General features: G+C 35.2%; 2 pseudogenes; both read right to left on the reverse strand.

The window, feature by feature from the left end:
* Positions 1–426: 426 nt before the first annotated feature.
* Positions 427–1,219, reverse strand: LOC149575373 (uncharacterized; annotated as a pseudogene).
* A 7,061-nt stretch (positions 1,220–8,280) lies between these two features.
* On the reverse strand, positions 8,281–15,699 carry LOC149575374 (uncharacterized; annotated as a pseudogene).
* Between the last annotated feature and the right edge of the window lie 1,088 nt (positions 15,700–16,787).

Raw genomic sequence — 16,787 nt, forward strand, 5'->3', positions numbered from 1 at the left:
TTACTGTTGTCAGCTAGATCCTTCCTATGTGTGGATTTACCTATTGGCTATGGGCTATCCCTTTTAGAGTTCTTGCCACTTTTAGCTTCCTTGTTGTGGCTTCCTCTTGCTATCAACATGAGGCTTTTCCTTTTCAATTCATGGGCTGCAATGCCTCTTTTGCATGGCATGTTCCTACTACAGCTTGAGTTTCTAAACTCCCCTTCAGCGGCTTTTCTTTTTTGCTTGCTTGCTCTCATACTTTGAGAGCTCCCTTTGTTGCATATCATTTCTTCCCAAAGAAACACCTCCCAATTCTATGCTTTAAAAACTTTGGCCATTGCCATGTATGTGGCTTTATACAATACTACCATACCTCTCCTTCTAGCATGGATTGCTCCCTTTTGTGTGCAATGCCAGTTTTCTCACAACTTTGCGATGAGAGACCTAGCAAAAATCAACACATGCAACTCCATCTACATTTGACTCCTTCAATAACAACCATTCAAAGTCAGTCATGCCAAAGAAAATGTGATGGTTTCTTTTGAGAGTAAGAAGGGATTTGACCATCCATAGCTTCCTCTTTGAAAATCTGTAAATATTCTGACACTTATACTAAGTGGAATATTCAAAGCACATTCCATGGCAAGATGTAATGTAAAAGGAAAACCAACTTTCATCACCATCTTGTTCTTTGTGACTTGGGATGCATTCGAATTCAATAATTTCTTCCAAAAGAATTGAATCTTGTGGACTTATATCTATTGAACAAAGATAGAAGAAAATGCACTATCCTTGAAGAACATCTGTATCATCTATTGGAGGCTCTCCTAGCCAAGGTATCCAGCTCATTCTAGTGTACAAGTAACTTGTAATTTGAGCACATCTAAGTAGCTTTTCAGGAAGCTCCAATTGGGCTTTTAGATTTGTTTCTTGCTCATCAACACTAACAATATCTCCCCAGAGAGATTTTACCTTCGTTGAAAGTAAGTTAGTCTGATCTTCTTTAGAAACATTAGATGCCCAAGTAAATTTTGGAATGTTTAGCAACTTCCAAATGCTTCCTGTCCATAATGAATATTATACCTTGATGTGTATGACAACTTTGATGATGCAAGGAAGAATTCTCAATGTAATCAGTTGTAGGTGATGTTCCAAGGTGTTCCAAAATACCCACAGAGTTTTCAGATCCATCCGATAACCTCTTCCTTAACTTTGTTATGAATGACATTCTCTTCATGCGTTAAAAAATCATCTAGCTGATAATAATCAAATACTAACATTTAGTGAGTCACAATTATTTTGATCTCCCAAAATATGCACAATCCCATGTATCTATTAGCCTAATGCAATTAGTCGGGCCCCAGAGTGGCTCTGGCTAATTTTTGTTTTGTTTTTGGACAAATTATATTCCAAACTAATACAATGAACCTCCAATACTAATTTGAATCAAATTTGACCATGAGCAATCAAATTTAAAAATCATTTTATCATTAAACTGCAAACTATCAACTTAATGCTAGAAGATCCTTTGACTGGCTTTAAAAACTGACTAGAACACTCTATCAGGGTCTAAAAATTGGCACACTAATTCTTTTCTTGGCATACTCCTATCCTGTTGAATCTCATCTCATTATGAATTCCCAGTCAAAAGATATTGACGACCAAATTTTCCCTCTCAGAACTGCCTACACAAGAATATATTACAAAGCAATAAATTGCGTTCAAATTTGGCTTCAAAAACTAGGCAAACTAATACTTGGGGGCATGAAAATTGGGGTGTTAGTTCACTATCATGGGGAGAATATAAATCTATGATTAGGGCTCATGATGAATAATTGGGCACAAATGGAAAGCAGTCAAAGCAGGCTACTTAGAATTTGTAGATTGAAAGCACTGGCAAAAAAAATTTTTTTGCAAACGGAAAATTCCTGGGAGAGTGTGTAAACGGATTTGTCATGACTTGAAAATTGCAAAACTTAAAATATTTCCAAATTAAAACACAGTGGTACAATCCATTTGATCTCACCTATCATGAATCTCAAGTTATAACATCACGAATAGGGTACTGACAATTTGCATTTCTTGACACCAGTAAAACTTTATAAATCACAAATGGAATCACATTTGAAAACTAATCAAATAGATTCATCATAAGCTCAAATTTGAAACATAAAAATTCTCTAACCCCTAGAATATGATGCAAAAGGAATTTTCTTATTCAAATCAACCGGTCAAAAGTTATGATAGGTCAAATAGGGCCTCCCAGAATTCTAAACAATTCATATCAACATGACATCAGTGAATGACCTAATTTGAGGGGTTTAAAACCTAGTCAAACAGACTCAAAATGACTCAAAATATGAAACATATGCTCTTTGGTATGGATACTAAACACTCCCAAAGCAGTGAATCATGAAACATTATTGGGTATGAGATATTCACATGCAAACAAGGCCTCCTGTCGTTGTTTGACACTAAGGTGAAAATACAGAATTGTAAACTGCACCAAACAGGTATTCATAAAATGGCTCGGAATGTCAGTTTATCATCATGGAATGAGTGGATATGCTAAAGGGAAGGTGCTAGAAATGTGAAACACCTTACAGGCCTCAAATGGATAGCCAGGTATATATGCACGAAAAGCATTCATAGGGGCTTAAAATGATTCAAAATTTGGGATAGAAACTCAAAATGGGAATGCAATTTTTAGTGCCATCAATGACTCTATCTAGGGATGCATGCCCCTTGTGGGCATGGCAAGGATTTAGATCTCTGGATGAAGCAGACCACACACCTGGCTTCTCTTGAACAACTTTATTGAAAACAAGAAAAAACTACTCCTACTATGTACAAACAATGGTCCCAAGCCACCGAAGAGTTTTCAAAACTCCTTACCTCTATCATACACCTGATTCTCATTGAAATTTTCTTAAGGTCAACTTAAATTATCTTTCTCTTTTGTTTAACCCAATACATCAGGATTTTGAATCACCTTGTTAGGCAAAACAAAACTATTATCATAACTTTCATAGTGTATATAAAAGCCAGACATACTTTCTTCATCTTTCTCACCATGAAAATATGAATCAACATGATCATAACTATTGATATCAAACAAAAATTGATCATCACTAACTAATTCATGAACATCATCAATTAGGAATACAAAGGCCTTATATTCAACTTCATCAAATGAGTTATATATATTGCTTATACTTTGACTTTGCATCTCCTCAAATGTTGCTAGCTAGATTTCAAATGAGTTATTATATGTATATTCATACATAACATTATCATCAAAATCTAAAATCACTTCATAAACTCCTAATGTATTTTCACAATTGAAATGCTGATTAGTTTTTACCTCATATGAATCATCATAAAACTTACTATGAAGTGTCAGCTTCTCTTCAAAGACAACTCCATCAAACACCTCATCTTCAATCTAACCTCTTACAATAGTAAGATAATGTATCATCATTAAAATCATCCTCAACTAAATCTAAATATTCCATGTCTTCATCAAACAATGGATTTATAACTCCATGTAATGATCCTCTTTGAACATCCTGGCAAAAAATTGGTTGATCATCATCAGGATCTTCATCATATAAAGTGTTAGTATAGACTTTAAAACCATTACCCATTTTGTCTTCATGGAGACTGTCAGCATGTGGAGAAAAATTAGAAACATTAGCCGAAGACACACCATTAACTCCATCAATGAAACATGTAGAATATAAATCAAAGTTACTGCCATTGTATTCATGTAGGTGATTCAAATTTCTTTCAAAGTTATCATTATTTATATTACCAATAGGTGTTGATGCATTAACCTTAGAATCATTTGTATACTACTAGTTACTACTGCATGCGTCTTCAATACACTCATCTACACAATTAGGTAATGCATCCTTATAGATAATATATTTGTCTTCATATTGTGTATACAACCCCTTTTCACCACTTTCAACCTCAAGTTGACTTACATAACTTTAAACTGGAAATTCACTTTCAAATTTAAGAAAATAACTCATACCTTTTCTTTCATAAGAGTATTCACTTCCGTCACTACTTTATTCTTCCCAATTTGCATCAGATTCATGTGAAGATGCACATGTACTACAACTATCCTCTTCTTGACATGAGCAATAACTCTCATCCTTGGCTTCACATGATGCTTCTTGATTATACACCAAATCAACAACTTTATTGTCATCACTTGAAACGTGACTTTCAACTTCTTCATTCTCATATTGAGATGAATATCTTTCAACTTCAAATTTTATGAAATTCTCAACATGATGCAATCTATGAATAAGAAAAATCATTTCTTGCATATCTGACTGATCAGGTGAATCCACTTTACCATCCACTACTGAAACATTACAAACATGTGCACTATGTTCTTCTAACTGTGACTAAGATAAATGTGATTCACATTCTTCATCTTGTGTTATCTCTCCATGGAATGTTAGATCAACAACATCAAACTCATAATCAAAGACATAACCCTCAGCCTCATCACTTGCAAAAGATTGAGATCTAGGTGTAGCAACTTCATTAGCAACATCATCATGTACATAATCAACATTACAAGAATTCGCTACTATATCTAATACTTGATCTATAATATTGTTGCCCCAATTTTTAGTCCTGTAGTAATTTGGAAAAGTAGATGTTTCGTTATATTTGGTCTTGTCAAGTCAATAAGTCTTTCCTCTTTAGGTGATGATTGTCTCCATCGGGTTTCCATCTTTCCCCCTTCTCGCACATTGTATAGCTGGGTGGGTTTTCGTCATGGTCATAGTTCATTTGGGTAGTCTAGATCCTTACTCGATGGAGATTCTCAAAGGATACTACCTCAGGCAAATTTACTTGCAAATTATACGAACTGAATATGAAGAAAGATAAAGGGGTGGAAATTTCAATTTTGCCTTCTCCTTTTGTGGACTTTCGTACCTTGAACGTAAAATTCCACAATGAGCTTTAAATACGATTTGCAGAGTTCAAAATAGAAAGGTGAGTGAAGTTATAGAAAATTCAGTTGATTATCATCATATTCTAGCACAAGAATCATTTAGAAATTGCCAAAGTGTTCAGAAAAGGCATTGGCGAAAAACTCAGAATTGACTTCTCCTCCTACGGACTTTCGTAGTCGGAAGGTGAAACTCCACCAGAAATGTAAATGCAATCTACAGGATGAATTCAGAAAGAAGAGTTATGTTTTTCTTAAGATCATCTAAAGTTCAGGATGTTTCAATGATGTGAATGATTTAAAACCTATTGAGATGAGTAAAAGGAAGATTTGTGGAAAACTGAAAAATAGCTTCTCCTTTTACAAGCTTTCGCACCAAGAAGTCAATTTTTCGAACAAGCATAGCTAAAGAAAGTAAAGGAAGTCAATGGGGCCCACTTCCATTGGTGAAGTAATTTTTCTATTCTCTGAAGGCTTAAACTGAAATAGTTAAGACAGAAAAGACTAAACGGAGGCTTCGCGGAAAATTGGAAATTGCCTTCTCCTTTGCGGAGTTTCTACCTTCAGAGGCAATTTTATGCATCGTCCAGAAAATTAATCTTGCAGGCTTGGCCATGTAACAAATTAATCACAATAAGCCTAAAGGATACAAGGGAAGTGAATACTCACATCTGAAAAGGATTCTAAATGCAGAATCGAGCTGAGCAGATTTCACCCTAGGGATGACTGAGTTTTGGTTTTCTCGAAACAGGGTTAAAATGGGAAAGTAAGTCAGTAATAAAGGAAGTTACCGTTAAGCCAACGAAAAGGTGAAAAGACATGGAGGAACCTATTACAATCATCAGTCTAACAGAGTGATCATTTATTTTACTTGTGTGGCGCGGATCCTGAAAACTTAACAGGTAAATTGAGGTTTCTATATAGAGAACAGTATAACCGATTTTCAAATCACCATTTTCTTGCTTTGAATCGTTATGCTAAACATTGCTAATACAGTACTTGCAAAGCTATTTATCACAATTATTTACATACTCAAGTTTCATAGTCTATATCTATTTGATTAAATGGCTAATTTCTCTAGATTTGATGGTTTGGATGGAGTCCGATCAACATGGCAGAACATCATAGATACTTCACTCCACTTTTATGATATCCTAGATTTTCAGAGAAGGATAAGGACTGAACCAATTCATCCTATTACTGAGAAGCTTAGCGGGAGTGGATTGGTGGAGGCAGCTGGATTTCTTGTGGCAGTTCAAGCTTAGGAGTTGATTTTTGAATGTATCAATCATTACAATCCAAACACTAAGCAGATTCTATTGACTGATCAGAGTGTATTGATTTCAGTTGATAGGAAAGTAGTGGTGAACTGTCTACAAATCCCAAAACATGAGGAGTTCTCCACACTGACAGTTGGAGGAGCCATATTAGAATTCTCTTTGAAAAATCTGGTATGGAGGAAAGAAATCATGAAGTCTTGGTTCCAGAAACCAAGGGGAGTCAAGAGTAAGGTCCCTAAAACCCTTTTTGGCATTGATCTCAAGCCAGAGATTGTGGATATTATGGTTCTTTTGCATCGACTCAAAGGTGAGGCAGATGCCTTTAATTTTGTAGAGCAATATTTTTTCTTGGTGCAAATTATTTTCTCGAATTTGCAGTATATTGACCGAGCATTTGAGGTCAATGAGAAATTATCTAGGGCTCTCAGTGCAGCCACGTTTTATAATTCATTTTACATGTCTTCCTTCCTGATATATATGTTGGCTTCCTTACAGTTATGGCCAAGCCTCCCTAGAATTGAGGATGCACTAGAAAATGTTAAAAGTTATGAATTTTATCCGTGCTTGCAGCTACAAAATAGCTATGCAGATTTTATCAGAGTTAATGATGCATTCACTATAAGAATTTGTAGGGAACTCCAAGGGTGTCTAGAGTGGAGATTCAACCCAGAAGCAATGGCAGTAATCAGTCAGTTTGGTTGCTTTTTTATAAAATTCTCATCCTTCTCCTATTTGCATCTTGCAGCATTTGATGGTTTTCCCTTGAAGATGCCCAAATACCCAGATGACATGATCGTGTTGATGGAGATCGTGAGACAGGCTCTCCAGGTGAATGCGTTAAGTGCCAAACTGTGAAAGAAGGGATATGAATTCCTTATGAAGGTTGGAGCTTACAGTTGTGAATCCAGGTCAGATGCTAAGAACATGGTGAAAGCATTTGAAGGAAGGTTCAAATTACAAGAGTATGAAGTTTTGAGACCCATGTTTGACCCAAATGGGTATGCTCGAGATGTGCTTCAGATTGGAGGCACGATCAAACATATCACCACCATAGAAGACTACTGGGAAAATTGTAAAGATGAGCTGGAGAGTAGAGATCGTGCCTTTGCTAGATTCACGGTGGATCAAGTAAGAACTTATGGTATCAATTTGGATGTAGAAGGGCTAGAGGATGATGGCCAGAATATGTATAGCAATACATATTTAACAAGGTTGAGAAATGTCCCACTCAGTTTAGAGCCCTACACTAATATAGATGAAGATCTTGATGTTATGGTGGCTAGGATCGTCAAAAGAACAGGAAAATGGGTAGAGTGGACAGCCAAGAAGGGCCGAAGTAAGGGAAAAGCTTCTCAGCAATCTCCAGTCGCTGCCACTCCCACTTCTTCTCATAGTGCCACACCTAATGTATCAATATCAGCCACTTAAGGACCAGCTATGCCCACAAGAGGAGGAGATCAACCACCTGAGAAGAACATTCCCATATCTCTGACATGTCAAGGTGGCTCTCTGCTAGTTATTGGGACCCAGTCTACTGCTGAAGAAAAAATAGACTGATAAGAAAAAACATAGTGGTGGTCCTCCAATCTTCATTCCTCACTTTTCCCCATCGCCATCTCCACAGAATACACCTGTCCCTTCTCCTAACAATACTCCACTTCCATCTCCTCATCATAGTCCTATTCTATCTGAGAAGACTCCCATTTTGCAGCCACCTGGTTCTCCAGTTTAGGTAGTAGAGATTGGAGATGGAGACTCTAGTAGCACTGAATCCACTAAATTCGACAAGGCTGAAGGAGGAACACAAGAGGAGGAGAAAGCTCCAAGCTCATCTAGACTTCTTTCTAGAGATTCAAAGAATCTTTTCTCCACGGAAACAATGGTGAAGACTCCAGTGAAGAAGAAGATTTTTAGCATCGAATCATTAGGAGCAGCTTCTAAGGTAATTGGAACAGAGTCTTGGCTTGAAGACTCACTGGAAAGAAAAAGTAAAAGGAAAGATGAACATGTTCCTGCAAAGGACATTGTATCTTAGGCAGTTCATTCTGGTTCTTCCATGGTGAAGGTCAAGAAGCAGAAAACTTTGTCAATTCTGGGGCAAGATCCAGAAACAAGACATCTGACCATGGAGATTGCCAAACCCAGTAAGGCAGGGCAAATTGAAGACCTAACTCCTAGAGATTTTACTCTACATTCTATTGATCTTGGAGAAGCCAGGCACGATACAAAGGTGGGCCTATGGAGATCGGGTAATGATATCATAGAAAATCAATTAGAGGATCTCAAGTTGTCAAAGATCAGAATGAAATCTGAGATAGAAGAGCTTAAGAGGTTCATTAGGCAGTTAGTTGTCCCATTGGCAACTATTACTGGTGTACCTACTGCTAAAAATCCCATGGTAGAGGAAGTACAAGCCTTCATCTCCCAGCTGCAAAAAGATCGACATTTCAGTTAGATCAGGAAGGAATGGATTGACAAGCTCAATTCGGATGGAGTTATGTTGATTGATCAAATTGGAAATGTTATAATTCAACTAGAGATTGAGAAAGATAACCTCATATCTAATCAACATACTCTGGCCATAGAGAGAGGAAGATGTGAAGAGTGTGTTTCCCTTCTGAATGTGATTATTCAGATGAAGCGAAGGAAGTAGTTGAAGAGAAGATTTTTGAGAAAGGTAATGAGCCCCTATTTGAATGGCTTAAAGGTATGCAATTCAAATAGGAGATGATTCAAGAAGCAAAAAAGGGGCTGAAGGAAATGGAAGATAAAGTAAAGAAGACTTAGGACAAAGCTATCGAGTTGATGAAAGGACTGCATTCTGAACCACAGACTAGTGGTCAAGGAAAGGCTTTGATTGGAATAAAAGTGATGAAAAATAACTTCTCTGTATATTTGAGTAACCTGTCAAGCATCGCTCCTAATAATCAAAACAGAATAATAGATTTACAGACATTGAGCAGATGCATACATGTGGTAGCTGAAGAATTAAAAAGTTAGATGAATTTTGTAAAAGAATTAGCTCGAGAGCATTCAAAATGGCTCTTAAGATTCACCAATGTACACGTGTCTAGCAATGATGAGCTAATTCCTATTATAATTGTTGCTAGGGCATATAAAGAAAAAATGGAAAAGGGGAAGAGGTCAAAATAATGTCTCTTTTTCATTTTCTTTTGATTTTGTAAATGAAAAATTAACTTCTCGTCATTTTTCTTCTGAAGAGATGAACTGATTGGTATTCCTATTGTAACGGTCATCTCTCATCTCTATATGTATAGGGATAAATGATTAATGAAGGGTCGGCAAATTTTTGGTGTGAATCTTGTTGCAGAGACAACTGAGTTTTGTGCCATATTTTTATTGTCTTCTTTCTTCTTCTGTATGTTATATTTCCATAAAGGTTAAGTTGAAGTAATTAAGTGAACAAAGTTTCATTTTGTTATTTCATTTTAATGGAACTGGTAAATCAATCAGAGAGTTGAAACTAGTTGTTGGAGATATTTCCCTTAAGTGTTTCGTTTGTATGCATTCCATCCTGTTTCTTCTTAATCATTGTGATATTCTGTTGTGCATTGAAAGTCATAAGATTTTGAGGGTTCAAACACAACAAGTATCTATTAGTTGTTTCATCTGCATAGTTAAGCTTGCATTAATCATGATCGCTTTGTTGAGAAATTCATAAGAGTGTGAAGATCACAACACAACATTTTGCATCTAAATTCCACCTGAGATTTCACTTGCCTGGGTGGAACTCGATTTTCCTTTACTGTTCTCTGGTTAAGAACATACCCCATAGTAGGAATTAGAGATTAAAAAAATTCATTGCATATCATTTCAGAAGGGAGCTATACCTTCCAATTCAAAGGAAATCTATCAATCGCATGATAGATTATCCAACTGTTGGCATCTAATTGTTCTTTTAGAATTGGGGATTTGGAGAATTTATTTAAAAGGACAATCTATTTACCAACAAATATCATCACATTTCTCATTTCTATCAAAGTCTAAAATACATCTTACTATTGCAACATCATGCACATATGTGTCTTCATTTTCAATAGACTCATTCTTCTCTACACACACATTCTAACTTAAAATTTTAATTTGATGATACATTACAACAGGGGTGTTGATATTTTGATTTGGAACTAAAGTGTCAACACTATGTACATCTTTTCTTTCATAACCATTATATCGGTAGTCGTTCATAGTAAAATGACCTCTAATCAATCCATACTTCAAATTGTTTTCAATATCCCTTGCAGTCAAAAAAGCCTAATATAATGTTTTAGGTTCTTTATCCCATAGTAGATAGTTCATTTTCTTGTCAAATGCATCAAAGTAAATAGCTAAACACATATGATCATCAGGTCTATAACTCTCATGGATCTCATTAAAAACTCTTGTAAATCTGATGTTAGACTGAGGAATAAGTTCACCATTCTCAATGTGAATCTTCAAAAACTTATCATATGAATCAGATATGCTTACCATTTCTCCAAATTGCTCCATGAAGGCTAAATGTAACTCACTTCAAGATGAAATAAAACATGCTGGTAAAAAGGAAAACCAGTCTCTAGCATCACCTTCTAAAGTTTGAACAAATAATTTCATGTGCACATCCTCATGAGAAATCTCATAGTCACCCATCAAATCAATAAAAACTTGAACATGATGACTAGCTGAAATAGTATGTTTCCCATAAAATTTAGGAAAACCTTTTCTAATATCATTAGGAATAACATTTGGGAAACCATAGATACCATTAAAGCATAATGGCATGTATCTCTTGGTAGAAAAAGATCTACAATTATCACTAACCGACTGCATATTTGATAAAATGAGACTTGTCATTCTTCAAAACCTCGACACTTATCAACAATAATTTTGATAATCCATAGTAGGGTAATTACCTTCTACCAATGAATCACTTCAAACACTTCATAAAACTTTACAAGCTAAAACTTATTCCCACGAAGTGTATAAAACCTATCACACTATCCTCCACCTCCTAGTGCTAAAAATCACTTGACGGAGAATGCACATGCATACCATTTTCTTTCATGACAAGAATAACATCATGAAAACAAAATACCTCAAGTGTTGATGCTAAAACCACTGATCTGCTGGTTTGACATTGATGATGATCTCAATTCCTCACACCACTGCTAAAATCCTTATAGAGCCTCTATCTCCTTGAGGAGAACTAAATGAAATCACTACTGTGATTCATTTTTATGATTCAAAAACTTTTATTATAGCAGATCAAACAACATTTTGAAACTCATTAGTCAAGAACTTATATATCTCTCTTCTTGCTTAAAAATTAACTTTTAGATCTGCCTAATTCAGCTAAAAACTCTTGAAAACATTTATACAGGACCAATCTACACTGGTACAGAGATCTTTTAGAGAGTAGCCACTCACAATTGTGAGAAATATTTGAAACATAATTCATAACATGACAAATCTGAATTGGCTTTTCAACTTGTAGAATTTGCAAAACTTTAAATATTTAGAAGAGAGAAACCATCTTAAAAAATTTTGATTCTAAATGTACAACAATACTTTGACAACCACAAGTAGTTGAATTGACTAGAAATAAAACTTAGTAACACCACAATCTACATTCTATCCATCAAAGCTACTGCTATATTGAACAAAGTATCACTAGGGTGCATGAGATTTTGACTAAGAAAACTAGAAATACACATAAGATAACTTACTCCTACAAATTTTTACTGCACCTCTCCTACTATATCGAATCTCCTTTTTAAATTCTCAAGGCTTGTCTATCATTCAAATTCAATACAACTCCCCAGGAGAGTCACCATTTTGTTGGCTTTTGATTTAATAGTTTTGAAAAGTTAACCAAGGAACTATTCCAATGCATCTAAGGCTAGCCAATTCCTATGATAGATACACTCAATTGAAATCTTGGGCTAACTATAAGGCATAAATCCTTCTTCACTTCAGGCTCTATAAGACCTAGGTGGGTTAACCTTGAGGTTCTGATGTATGGTACCAGTGCAAATTAAACATAAATTTGAACCTAATAATAGCATATGAAACCCCTTTGATCTTCTAATACTTATGCAATGACATAGGAATGAAATAGCTACAGATCATAACCTATGAAACCATAAGCTAAGTGAGGGTTAATTCCTTTCAACCCACTACAAAACATGAGAACTGAATTGATTTTGATTAAAAAATTTGTACAAATAACCTTCATATTAGCTTGCATCTGATTTACTGATTAGTGCCTTATCCATTGTAACATAGAGTCACTACCAGCAGGATGACCTAACTTGATTGCCTTAAAATTAAGTTTGTCAACTAAAATTCCCAAATCCCATTCTTACATGATATCCCCTTCATACACTCGGACACCCTATCAAAAAACTAAAGCATTTACTTGACTTTTTGAATCAAAAGCAACAATAGATCTAACATACAACTCATCCAAGTTTCCTTAAATCAAATGAACCTTATTCACTCAATCTCATAGTCAATAGCATATGAAGAATTAGGGGACATAATAAGAAAACATTGATATTTCATTGTAAATCCCCTTTGTATTCATCCTTGGAAAGACTAAATACATCAACTGGTAAAACTAAATAAAACTCAAAATACTTCACATGATCTAGCATGAACTTTCCAATATCTCAAAAAAAAATACATGAAATGAAATGAAAATCTGCACAAGAGCAGATGTGTGGCCTTCACTACTAGAGTTCAACTCAATAGAGAGGAAGCAAAACTAAAAACAACCTTGGTTTCACAATAGAACACTAGAACCCTACTGGTATCATAGAGAAAATTGTCAACCCCAACAAAGAAAGAGAAAGAAAATGACATGGGAGAAATGAATTCCTAGATTTGATCAAAAAATGACAAGTGTTCCCTCAGAATTCTTTCCCAAGAAGCAAAAATACCTCTCTCTACCCTCTCTCTATAACTGCATAATCAAATCCTCATCATCTACCCTCTACAATCAAGAAATACCTGAGATATTTGATAGAAATCATAATTGATTTTGATGTCTGATTTGAACTCAAGGAAACAACAAAAATTAGTTAACAATGAACTTTAAAAGGTATGAAAACATTTTCAGAATTCGTTTAGGCTTCAATAGACTTCAATGTTTGCCTCCTAATTGATTCTGATGTTCCATGATGAATTCTTCCCCTTCCACTGAGAATGCCTTCGAAAATACAAATCTACTTATAGAGTGAACCAACAAAGATCTGCTAAAAAACTGACCTCATATTCAAAACTTTCATTTCCTCCCAGTTCCAATGGTGTATTGAAGTACCTATTTTGAATAAAAAATGCCCCTCTAGCGGCCATTTGAAATTCAAGCTCCTAGACTGTGAACAGTCATATAAAATTAATTTTTTTTAAAAATTACATAGACAAAACTATATAAAATCTTAAAATTATTAAAATCTTTCAATTTTATGAACCTATGCATTGAAATCTCTTTGATATTTCCATTTTAATTTTATATTCATTTTCTCTTACTCCAACCTGTCAATGCCATGTGTCAATCCTTTATTTGTCACTTATCATTTGAAATATTTTTTAATTAATTAATTAATACATTAATTAATTCCTTTAATTCTCCATCTCTTTGACTGCATGGCAAACACTTTAATATATTAATCTTTTAAACCATCATATTTCGCCATCGTAGCATCGGGACCCTTTGAAGATTTTCCTTCCACTCTTACATTGTCTATCCCATAGCATTGTAATACCTCTAAAACTTCTTTACACTCTTACGATTTGTCCCACATCAGAAGAACATAAATCCTTCAAGCTTGGCCTTCCACTCATACGCTGGTCATTTTTCGTCGTAGCACTGTAAAGCTTTCATTCTTGCTTCCTACTCTTAGACTTTGGTCATGAACATTTAGCGAGTCAAAATACTTTGACTTTTCATGCTACTAGTCATGACAGTCCCACCATGCGAGAGCTTGGCCTTTCAAGGCATGCGTACCTTAAGACACTTAACTATTAAGTGTTACTCCTTATAAAGATATTAGAATCCATCCATGCAAACCATGTGGGATAAAACATCTTAATGCTTTTGCTCTCATGTTTTGCACCACTGCCATGGTGACACGCCTACATTTAGTTTTCTCTTTAAAACATGGCTTTTACCCTTAATACTGTGACCATTCCTTTGCTCTATGGATACTCTGATGACCATGAGTGAATGAAGGCACTTGTTTTATACAAAATGTTCTTTCCTTTACTCTTGCCAGTTCCATCCTTCCTATGCCTTAATTTACCTACTGGCTATGGGCTATCCCTATTAGAGTTTTTGCTACCTTCAACTTCCTTGTTGTGGCTTGCTCTTGCTATCAACATGAGGCTCCTCCTTTTCAAGCCATGGGCTACAATGCCTCTTTTGCATGGCATGTTCCTACTGCGGCTTGAGTTTGTAAATTCCCCTTTAGCAGCTTTTCTTTTTTGTTTGGTTGCTCTTATACAATGAGAGCTCCCTTTATTGCATATCATTTCTCAACAAAGAAACACCTCCCCATTTTATGCTTGAAAAACTCTAGCCATTGTCCTGCATGTGGATTTCTACAATACTACTGTGCCTTTACTTTGCGATGAGAGACCTAGCAAAACTCAACATGTTCAACTCCATCTACACTTGAATCCTTCAGTAAAAACCATTCAAAGTTAGTCATACCAAAGAAAACATGATGGTTTCTTTTGAGAGTAAGAAGGGATTGACCACCCATAGCTTCCTTTTCAAAAATCTATAGATATTTTGACACTTATACTGAGTGGAATATTCAAAGTGCATTCCATGGCAAGATGTAATGTAAAAGGGGAACCAACTTTCATCACCATCTTGTTCTTTATGACTTGGGAGGTATCCGGCTTCAACAATTTCTTCCAAAAGAATTGAATATTGTGGACTTCTATCTATTGAACAAAGATAGAATAAAATGCATGATCCTTGAATAACCGCAAATCTTTGTATCCAATCATCAACATTTTTATCGTCTATTGGAGGCTCTTCTGGCAAAGGCATCCATCTCATTCTAGTGTACAAGTAACTTGCAAGCTGAGCACATCTAAGAAACTCATCAAGATGCTCCAATTGGGCTTTTAGATTTGTTTCTCACTCATCAGTATTAGCAATCTCTCCCAGAGAGATTCTACCTCCGTTGAAAGTAACTTAATCTGATCTTCTTTAGAAACATTAGATGCCCAAGTAAATTTTGGAATGTTCAACAGTTTCCAAAGGCTTCCTATTCACAATGAATTGTTATACCTTGATGAATGTGACATCTTTGACGATGAAAATAAGACATTCTCAATGTCATCAACTATAGGTGATGTTCCAAGGTGTTCCAAAATGCCCACAGAGTTTTTAAATCCATCCAATCACCTCTTCCTTGACTTTGTTATGAATGGCCTTCTCTTCATGAGTTAAAATATCATCTAGCTGATAATAATCAAATACTAACATTTAGTGAGTCACAATTATTTTAATCTCCCAAAATATTCACAATTCCATGTATCTATCAACCTGATGCTATTAGTTGAGCCCTAGAGTGGGTTCAGCTTAAAAAAAAATTTGGTTTTAGACAACTGATATTCCAAACTAGTCCAATAAACCTCTGATACTGATTCATAGAAAATTTGACCACAACCAATCAAATTTAAAACTCATTTTATCATTAAACTGCAAATTATCAATTTAATGCCAAAAGGTCCTTTTATGGGCTTTAAAAATTGATTAGAACACCTGATCGGGCTCTAAAAACTGGCACACTAATTCTCTATACTGCATACTTCTATCCTCTCTAATCTCGTGTCGTGAAGAATTATTAGTCAAAAGATATTTACCACCAAATTTGTCCTCTTAGAATTGCCTACACAATAAAATGTTAGAAAGCAATAAATCGCGTTTGGATTTGGCTTAAAAAACTAGGCAAACTGACACTTGGGGGCATGAAAACTAGGGTGTTAGTTCATTGTCATGAGGAGAATATAAATCTATGATTAGGGCTCATGACGAATAACTAGGCACAAATGGAAAGTGGTCAAAGTGGGCTACTCAGAATTTATAGATTGAAAGCACTGACAGAAAAATATTTTTTCCAAATAGAATAACCTAGGAGAGTGTGAAAATGGATTCTTTAAGACTTGAAAATTGGCACACTTAAATTTTTTTTAGAGTACAACATAGTGGTACAATCCATTCAGTCTCACCTATCACAAATCTCAAGTTATAACATCATGAACAGGGATATTGATAATTTGTACTTCTTGACACCAGTAAAACTTTATACATCACAAATGGAATCGTGTTTGAAAATTGATCAAACGGATTCGCCATAAGCTCAAATTTGAAACATAGAAAGTCTTTGACTGCTAGATTATGATGCAAAAGAAATTTTCTTATTCAAGTCAATTGGTCAAAAGTTATGATAGGTCAAATAGGGCCTCCTAGAATTTTGAACAATTTATATCAACATGACATTAGTAAATGACAAACTTTGAGTGGTTCA

The sequence above is a fragment of the Cupressus sempervirens genome, chromosome 2, assembly GCF_028749045.1.
Source record: "Cupressus sempervirens isolate cs-2001-9-10 chromosome 2, ASM2874904v1, whole genome shotgun sequence".
Taxonomy (NCBI): domain Eukaryota; kingdom Viridiplantae; phylum Streptophyta; class Pinopsida; order Cupressales; family Cupressaceae; genus Cupressus; species Cupressus sempervirens.